Below are 10,979 nucleotides of genomic sequence, written 5' to 3'. Positions count from 1 at the left end.
CTCTGTCATTTCGTTTATGACCTTCTCTGCATTAATTAGTCTAGCTGTCAATTCTTCCACTCTTTTTTCAAGATTTTTAGTTTCTTTGCGCTGGGTACGTAATTCCTCCTTTAGCTCTGAGAGGTTTGATGGACTGAAGCCTTCTTCTCTCATCTCATCAAAATCATTCTCTGACCAGCTTTGATCCGTTGCTGGCGATGGGCTGTGCTCCTTTGCAGGAGGAGATGCGCTCTTATTTTTTGAATTTCCAGCTTTTCTGCCCTGCTTTTTCCCCATCTTTGTGGTTTTATCTGTCACTGGTCTTTGATGATGGTGACGTACTGATGGGGTTTTGATTTAGGTGTCCTTCCTGTTTGATAGGTTTCCTTCTGACTGTCAGGACCCTCAGCTATAGGTCTGTTGGAGATTGCTTGAGGTCCACTCCAGACCCTGTTTGCCTGGGTATCAGCAGCAGAGGTTGCAGAAGATAGAATATTGCTGAACAGCAAGTGCACCTGTCTGATTCTTGCTTTGGAAGCTTCCTCTCAGGGGTGTACTCCACCCTGTGAGGTGTGGGGTGTCAGACTGCCCCTAGTGGGGGATGTCTCCCAGTTAGGCTACTCAGGGGTCAGTGACTCACTTGAGCAGGCAGACTGCCCCTTCTCAGATCTCAACCTCCGTGTTGGGAGATCCCCTGCTCTCTTCGAAGCTGTCAGACAGAGTCGTTCGCGTTTCACAGGCTTCTACCTCTTTAGCTGAGCCCTGTCCCCAGAGGCGCAGTCTACAGAGACAGGCAGGTTTCCTTGAGCTGCTGTGAGCTCCACCCAGTTCCAGCTTCCCAGCGGCTTTAGTTACCTACTTAAGCCTCAGCGATGGCGGGCGCCCCTCCCCCAGCCTCGCTGCTGCCTTGCGGTTAGATTGCCGCAGACTGCTGTGTTAGCAAGGAGAGAGGCTCCGTGGGCGTGGGACCCTCCTGGCCAGGTGTGGGATACAATCTCCGGTGTGCCGGTGTTACAGCGCAGTATTGGGGTGGGAGTTACCCGATTTTCCAGGTGTTGTGTGTCTCAGTTCCCCTGGCTAGGAAAAGGGACTCCCTTCCCCCTCGCGCTTCCCAGGTGAGGCGATGCCTCGCCCTGCTTCAGCTCTCCCTGGTCGGGCTGCAGCAGCTGACCAGCACCAATTGTCCGGCACTCCCGAGTGAGATGACCCCAGTACCTCAGTTGAAAATGCAGAAATCGCCGGTCTTCTGTGTCGCTCGCGCTGGGAGTTGGAGACTGAAGCTGCTCCTATTCGGCCATCTTGCTCCGCCCTCCGTCTTACTTCTTTTCTGTTGAGTAAACACTCAGAAATAGAATGAATGGTTTATACATATGGTAAGTGATGTGTAATTTAACAAAATTACCGCCAAGCTCTTTATCAAAGTTATTTTACTATTTTATATTTCCAATAGCAGCATTTGAGAGTTTTGCTACTATCCTTTATATTTACCCACGTATTTACCATTTCAGTAGCTCTTCGTTTCTTTGTGTCGATTCAGAGTTACTTGTGGTACTTTTTTCCTTTTGCCTGTGAAGCAACATTCCAGCATTTCATGTAGTGTAAATCTGAGGATGTTAAATTTTTTCAGGTTTTATACATCTAAAAATGTCTCTATTTTTACCTTGTTTTTAAAATATTTTTTGCTGGGTAATATATTTAAGTTGACAGGTTTTTAAAATTTTTTTCTTTCAGTACTTTAAATATGTCATTCCCTACACTCATTGTCTTCTACCCTTCATTGTTTCTGAAGAAAAGTCACTATTATTTTTTACTTCATTTCTCTATATGTAATGTATTCTGTTCTACCCAGCTATTTTTCTTATTTTTACTTTATCACTACTATTAGGCATTTTGATTATGATGTCCCTGGGGTAAATATTCTTCATATTTCTTACATGTAGAACTTGTTAAGCTTGTTGGATCTGTAGGTTAGCTTTTATCAATTTTGAAGAAGTTTTCAGCCATTATTTCTACAAATATTTTTTCCATCCTAGTCCCTCTCACTTCTCTTTTGAGGATTCTAATTTCCCATGTATTAGGCCACCTGAAGTTTTTCTAAGGCTTACTGATACTCTTTTCATTTTTTTCCCACTCTTTTTCTCACTGTGTTTCATTTTGCATTGCTTCTATTGCAATTTCTTCAAACTCATTAGTCTTTGCTTCTGCAGTATCTAATCAACTGTTAATTCAATGCATGCATTTCAAACCTTGTATTTTTCATCTCTACAAATTTATTGGGGTCCTTTTTCACATCTTTTAATTTCCTTACCATCATACTCATGCTTTCCTCTACTTTCTTGAGCATATGGAGTGGAGTTGTAATAGGGTTTTAATGTCCTTGTCTACTACTCCCATCATCTGTGCCATTTACAGATCTCTTTGAACTGTTTGATTTTTCTCTTTGTGATGAGTCTCATTTTTCTGATTATTTGCAAGTCAGACATTACGAGTTTTACCTTTTGGGTGCTGGATATTTTTATATTCTTGAGTTTTGTTCTATAACATTGTTAAATTAGTTGGAATGTTTCATCCCTTTGAGGTTTTCTTTTAGGCTTTATTAGTCAAGATTCTGGCTGCTGGTGTAGAGCTAATTTTGCCCCATTACTGAAGCATTACCCTTCTGAGTATTATGACTAATATCCATGTATTTTTCTTCTGTGGCTGATAAGATACAACCTATTCCCAACTCTATAACCATCAGTGATTCTTCTACTGGCTTCTTCACCGTGATTCTTTTCCAGTAGTGGGTAATTTCATCATGCATAAGCACTGTTCAGTACTCATCCGAACACTCAAGGAGGAATCTTTGGCAGATTGCTAGAATTATACCTCTGTGCAACTCTCTCATCCCCAGTCTCTATTGCATGGCTTTTAGCTGCCTTGATATCCTGAAACTTCTTAACTCTGTTTTCTCAACTCAGAAACCTCTCCAGGCTCAGTATGAGCTTGCCTTTCCTGCTCTGCAGCCTGTAAACTCTCTCCAGGCAGTAAACTGGCAAATCAAAAGCTCATCTTATTTGTTTCCCTTCCATTAGAGATAAGTCTTTTATTACCAACTGTCCAAGGTGAAAATGGTTCTTCTGTTTTTGTCTATTTTAAAATTGTTTTAGGCAAGAAAGTAAACGTGGTCCCTATTACTCCATCATGACTGTAAACTGGAAGTAGGGATACTGGTGTTTTACACTGAAACATGGCTTTGAGATTTTTCTGAAGAAAACCCTTTGCCTTTGGGGATATTTATCTGAAAACGCAACAGGCCTAGAAAATACAATGTGGAGCCTCTGCTACCAGCCAGGGCCACCTGTGCCTGCATACTGCTGCATAGGCTCAAACTTCGATATGGTTTTATTAGCCCATTTTACTATACTTGTGTCCTAAAGTCTTAACATTTAATCTGAAAATAATATTTTATTGTAGGAATGCAAGTGCTTTTACTGTCAACGTTTGTTAAATAGAGAGTATCAGCAATGACACAAAAAGAACATTTTAAATAACAGAAATCTTCTACAAATTTTGAAATGATCATTTCCTCCAGCTTACACTATACACCAACAAAGCAGTATTATCCAATAGTTCCTTGAAACTGTTCACTGACTCTTGATCAATAAAGTCATACGTATTTTTATCATTGAAAATAAAGAAGACACACATGCGGCCAACAATCATATGAAAAAAAGCTCAACATCACTGATCATTAGAGAAATGCAAATCAAAACCACAATGAGATACCATCTCACACCAGTCAGAATGACTATTACTAAAAAGTTAAAAAATAACAGATGCTGGCAAGGTTGTAGAGAAAGAGAAACATTTATACACTGTTGGTGGAAGTGTAAATTAGTTCAGCCATTGTAGAAGATAGTGTGGCGATTCCTCAACGACCTAAAGACAGAAATACTATTCCACCCAATAATCCCATGAGTATATACAAAGGACCATAAATTGTTCTATTATAAAGACATGTACATGTATGTTTATTGCAGCACTATTCACAATAGCAAAGACGTGGAATGCCCACCCATGATAAATGCCCATCCATGATAGACTGGATAAAGAAAATGTAGTACATATACACCATGGAATACTATGCAGCCATCAAAAAATGAGATCACGTTCCTCATTGGGACATGGATGGAGATGGAGGCCATTATCTTTAGCAAACTAACTCAGGCACAGAAAACCAAATACCACATATTCTCACTTATAAGTGGGAGCTAAGTGATGAGAACACATGGACACATGGAGGGGAACAACACACACTAGGCCTGTCAGATGGTGAAGGATGGGAGGAGGGAGAGGATCAGGAAAAATAACTAGTGGGTACTAGGCTTAATAACTGGGTAATGAAATAATCTGTGCAGCAAACCCCCATTACATAAGTTTACCTACATAACAAACCTGCACATATACCCTTGAACTGAAAAGTTTTAAAAAAAAGAAAATAATAGCCTTTGTTTTTTATTAAAAATATGTCTAGATATATAATATAAAATTATATGAGATTTATTTCATATTCAGCTCTTTGATAAGTTGCAATAAACCTAATTTTTTAAAGTAAGGAATTTTGCTAAGCTATGAGTAGTAGGATTATGAAAGATATAAATAAATCCACTTACAGAAATTTTTTAATTCTGAATTTTAAGAGATTGGAAAAAAACTGCTTTTTATCAAAATGGCTAAATAGTGACCATAAATCTTTTGTGGAAAAAGGCAAAAATGTAAGTAATTAAGTAGACAACATAATTAAAATTTTCCTTGAATTTATATACTAACAAATCTTATTATCAAACACAGCCCATATATCCTATATTTACTTTCCTTACTACTTTTATTACTAATTAGTAAATGTCTGTTACTTGCAAATTGAGCTCCCCTGTACCAGAATCCTAAAAGCCAAATAGGAAGTGAGACATTGCCTGATAGTTCTGAATTCACTTTCATGGTACACTTCTAAACCAGCATTCTGCTTTTAAAAAAGTCAGGAAGGGCATAGGTCATTTAGCTAGTAGAAATTATTTTCTATAAGATATACATAGCACTATATCAAATATACTATAGGGTGTGTTTTGAAAACTCTGGCAATTCTCTCACCCTCGTTTCTCTTTGTATTTTTAAATTAAAGCTCCTCACCATCACACTCTCAAATTCAAAACCATAAATATTAATTTTCTGCATTTTCATGTATTTCTTCCAGAGAAACAAGTGTGTCTTTCTTTCCCCCTTGGATGTTGTCCTCTCTGGGCTTATACATGTCTTGTGAGATGAATTTCATTCAATTTAATCAATTTTCTTAAGTGCCTACTTTTGCACAGGGTGCTTGACAAAAAATAATATAATGTGCCATATTCCCCTAGAAGATAATAATAACAAAAGTTTCTTGAGCATACACAATGTGCCACACAGTGTTAAGTGCTTTACTTACATTAATGCATTGAATTTTCACAACTACCTCTGTTTTACAGATAAAAAAGTAAAGCATTTTTTAAAAGTAAGCAACTGATGAAAGTTACACAGTAGATGAAAGGTGGATCTGAGCCTTAAATCCAGGCTGACTACTGTGATACACTGCACTGCCACAATACAAGTAGAGCCATACATACAAATAACTGTATTTTAAGCATATTTACTTATTCAAAACACAGTAAAGTACCATGAAAGCATCAATGACTACTTGATATATTTCATCTAGGAAGACTGAGAATAGCTTCGCAAAAGGGATAGCATTTGAGCTGAATAACAAAGGATGGGAGTATTAGCAGAGTTGAAAGCAAAAGATATTTTGAAACAGAGGCTCATCTTGAGGGCATGGTTTTGCTCTGTGAAATGTGTGGTTCTTATCACAGTTGAAGTACTTCACAACCATGCAGATTCCTTGACATACACTTAATCACTTAGAGAGTCGAAAAATCTGCATTTTTAGTAAGCAGTCAAAATGATTCAAATGAAGGTGGTTTTAGGACTACACTGAAAAACACAAACCTAATTCATTTTCAGTCCCTGCATCTATCTTCACACTTCCTCCTTTCTGCAAGCACAAACCTCACACCGCCATCCTCACCCCAAGCAGGAAATTCTAAAACCAAATCCAACCTCCAGCAGGTAGAACTTAAGAAACACCAACCCAATACTCAAGATTCAGTATCCATCACCCTCACTCTGGTCCAGCCCCAATCTTACAACTGAAGTTTTGAATTATAAGAGTATTCCCTTGTTTCTTTTTTGGCCCCTGTAACTGCTTCATAACAGTATTTTCACTGGAATTAGATACTGAAAAGATTCACCTTGTTTGGAAGGTCTACATAGTAAGTGAATGGGAATCCCCAATTCCAAAAATACCCAGAATATAACATCTTCAAAACAGGAACCCTGAAACGTATTCTTTCTTGGGCCTTACTCATATACAAGAGTTCTGATCCTGACCTCCGGCCCAGAAATTAGAATCAATGGTATCAAATTACTTCTTGATACCAAATGTCTCCCAGCCTGTATATTCAAGTATCACCCACTTCCAGACTGCCAAGCTGTACTCCACCCGTCAGCTAAGATGTGATCATTCCCTCATTCATTCTGTACATAGCTGTAACCCAGCTGGCCCCGTTGCCCATCATCTCCCCTAACAATGGGGAAATTTGATGTGGTGCTATTAACTAGAGGGAAAAGTATTGTTTTTTGGTATGTTTTTAATTGAGGAAGGTAGTACACGAAAAGACAAAGGTAACCGTATACAGAAACAAATCAAGGGTTACACACCTTTTAGAATTTTCAGTAAATCAGGCAATATTTGCCTCCAATAAGAAAATCCATTTTCATACATAGATAATGAGATATTTTATGTTATAGAAGTGATATATTGTCCCCAAAATGGAAAAGTGTATACAAGTTCAATGGAAACACTCCCAACCACACCACCTTACCACAGCCACTGCCAGTATTTTAAGGCATATCCTTCACTTTTGTAATGTTTGCTAAAGTTGAATTTCAATCCAGACCAAAACCTGATTGATCTTGCCTACCAGAGGGAAAAGACAGATTCAAATGTATATTTACCAAACCAGAAAAAGTAGAGGAAAGAGCATTGACAACTTCTTCCAAGGCTCTTAGATTTCTCAACTGCATCAGGAATACAAAATGAAAACCAAGTTGGAGAGGAAGAATAGATTTGAGGAGATAGCCATGCACACAAACTATGCTTGTGTCAACTTACTGTGCATATAAATATTATATACCTGCATATGTAAATATATAATATGACATATTTCTTTTATATATATCTTAAATATATGGTTGATAATTTATGTAACTTTTAGAATAGTCTTTTCTATATAGGAATATATTGGCAATGTTTTTTTCACTTGTCAGTAGATACCACTCTAGAATCTTGCTGCTCTGCTTGTACTGAGAACAGCAGCAGCACCAGTATAATCTAAGAGCTTCTTACATATAAAAATTCATGGGTTCCATCTCAGATCTAGTGAATCAGAATATCAATTTAAAATCAAATACCACATGTTCTCACTCATAAGTGGGAGCCGAACAATGGGTACACATGGACATAAAGATCAAAACAGTAGACACGAGGATCTCGAAAAGGGGAGAGGCTGGTAGGGAATGAAGACTGAAAACTTACCTATTGGGAACAATAGTCACTATTTGGGTGATGGTTACACTAGAAGCCAAAATGTCACCATTATACAATATATCCATGTATCAAACCTGCACATGTACCGCCAGAATCTAAAATAAAATACAGCAAAAAAAAAAAAAACTTGAACATATTTATATGTATGCATTTTTCTTGAAGAAGTTTCATGAATTTCATCATATTCACATAATGGTCTAATTTGATTTATGTATGTATTTAATCTATTTTTATTTTTATTCTTATTTATTTATTTTTTGAGACAGGGTCTCACTCTGTCACCCAGGCTGGAGTGCAGTGGCACCATCATGACTCAGTGCAGCCTTGACTTCCCTGGTTACAGCGTCCCTCCCACCTCAGCCTCCCACGTAGCTGGGACCATAGGCACACACTACCAAGCCCAGCTAATTTTTGTATTTTTGGCAAAGATAGGGTTTCACCATGTTGCCCAGACTGGTTTTGAACTCTGAGCTCAAGCAATCCACCTGCCTCAGCCTCCCAAAGTGTCGAGATTACAGGCATGGGCCACCACCCCAGGGCCCATTTTAATTCTATTTGGACATTCAGGTAATAAACTCACATGGAGCCCATTTTGTAGATAAGGAAATGTAAAAGAGGCCTAAAAGATATCTCTGTAAATTCAATAATTGAGTTCCTACAATAGAAGCCAATTGCAAGTTTTTACCTTTACAAATGAGTCTATTGCATTACAATCAATCATTTGCTTAAAGGCAATTTTCACCTTGTCATCTAGATGGCCAGCTATTAAAACCTCTGTGCAGTGGTCACTCTTCCGCTACAACATATTTATCTGGTTAAAAATGCCTTTGATGGTGGAAGTTCTACCTTTTTAAAAAAATCTGATTTGGCATAACAAAAGTATGTGGAGTCAAATAAACCAAAGACTCTTAATAGACTACACTGGGAGATGTTTCAGTATGTATTTATTCACTCAGTTTATGACAGTAGCATGTATTATGTTGAAGTGCACTATGGTTCATGTTTAACTTTCCTTTCTGCTCTGAGAAGATACAAAATTTAGCATACGCTAACAGTTTAAGTCAGAGGATATGGAATAACAATGAATTTAGCAGTCAGTTCAGACTATGCAAGAAGGGGTTATTATGGACTCAAAGATACCCACAAAATACCATGCCTTGAGCTATGGAAGAAAACAATTCAGTTTAATAAATAAATCACACAGGGAGATTTGAAATAGTATACAAGTCTATTTAGCAAGCCTTGAAGAAGAACAGCAAACAAACAAGATTCACTAATCATTAATGGCATTCAATTATTCCCACAGCATCCAAATAAGGCAATTTTATGCTTTATAATTAACCCAAGGATTGAACTATGCATTGGGAGGAATAAATGTAGCTATTTGTACTTTATTGGTTATTCATGTTTTCAGTAAATAAATTAAATTAACAAACTTCATCAGGCTTTCATCCTGCATTAAAGCAAAACATAAAGTATCCAACAAAGCAAAGAGATAGCATTAGGCCTAGAGTTTGTTAAGAAATAACAGAATTTGCATTTTAACAAGATTTCCAGGGTATTTGTACACACTTTGAAGTTTTTGAGAAGTACAGTTTTCAGGGCTGATGAAGCAACAAAATAGGGGTACTTGCATCCCTGGACCACCCTGTAGATCAGAGCCTCCCACCAGAAAGTAAAACACATGTGAGGCTAAGCTTCCAAATGTTGCACTAATAGGACTCTAACCTGGAGACTTTTATTATAAATATTATTCCTTGACTTCCCTTTTAAAGCAAACATTGGGCCACAGGATGTGTGGGCTGATTTCATGCAATGGAATATGACATTAGTGTTCACTTATCATTTTTGTCCTATAAATATTTGGCAAGCACAGGTATTGATTCATCACTTCAACAAATATTTATTGAATACCTACTCTGTGTATACATAAGTATTACAAGTATCTCTGACATAGCCTGGGTATAGAATGAAAGCTGTTAAGGTAAACTGATGGGAAAGATGACTTTATTTCAATTAACTAGTGTTTCAGAAATCAAGTCTGAAAATATCTAAATTATCCAAATTGTTATATAATTGATTCTGAAAGGAGTAATTAGACCATACCCCCCAAAAATTCTACATACTTTTGTTATGCCAAGACTGTTTCCTTGCAGTCACTATTATATTTTACAGAGCATTGAAATTATAAATTATTTAATTATTTGAGAATATTTTGCACTGAAAGATAATAAACTTAGTTGCAAGTTTTTTATGAGAGACAATTTCTAAATAAGTTGAAGTCTTTGTAAAACCATAAACAAATTAACTAGGCTCTACCATTTATGTGAATTAGAAAATAATAGTATTCATTGTATTTTATAACATATATGTCAGATGTATTTTTACATTAGTACTTAGGAAATTCCAAACAATGAATGCATTCAATGAATCTAAAGAACCACCTCTTACTGAGAGGATACAACAATGCAGTAAACAATATAGAAAGTACAGGTTATCTCTTATAGGTCTAATTCTCTTTGCAATATTAAATGTGAGTATTTTCTAAAGCCAGTCATTCCTTCAGATTATGAGGAGTTTCATTTTTTGCATTTTTGTGCTACAATATGGATAATCTTGATAGAAGATTCTATTTATAGGCAAGCTTATTTTATTGTACTTTGATTTATTATGCTTTACAGACTGTGAGTTTTTTAAAAATTGAAGGTTTGTGGGAACTCTGAGTTGAACAAGTCTATTGGCACAATTTCTCCAACTGCATATGTTCACTTTGTGTATCTGTGTCACATTTTGGTAATTCTTAAAATGTTTCAAACTTTTTCATTATTGTTATATGTGTTATGATGATCTGTGATTAGTGATCTTTGATGTTACTATTATAACTGTTCTGGGGGACCACAAACCATGCCCACATAAGATGGTGAACTTAATTGATAAATATGTATGCGTTTGGACTGCTCCACTGACTGGCCATTCTCTCACATCTCCCCTTCTCTGTGAGTCCCCATATTCCCTGAGGCACAACAATTTTGAAATTAGGCCAATTAAAAGTGCCACAATGGCCTCTAAGTGTTCAAGTGAAAGAGTCATACGTATCTCCCTTTTAATCAAAAACTAGAAATTATTAAGCTTAGAAAGGAAGATATGTTGAAAGTCAAGATAAGCCAAATTCCAGGCCTCTTGCACCAAACAGCCAAGTTTTGAATACAAAGGAAGATGAAGGAAATTAAAAGTGCTACTACTCCAGTGAAAATGCAAATGACAAGAAAGCAAAACAACCTTGTTGCTGATATGGAGGAAGTTTGAGTGGTCTGGATAGATG

The sequence above is a fragment of the Piliocolobus tephrosceles genome, chromosome 3 (genome assembly GCF_002776525.5).
Source record: "Piliocolobus tephrosceles isolate RC106 chromosome 3, ASM277652v3, whole genome shotgun sequence".
In the NCBI taxonomy this organism is placed as follows: Eukaryota; Metazoa; Chordata; class Mammalia; order Primates; family Cercopithecidae; genus Piliocolobus; species Piliocolobus tephrosceles.
The sequence above is the reverse complement of the archived record's forward strand: the minus strand, read 5'-3'. Positions refer to the sequence as shown.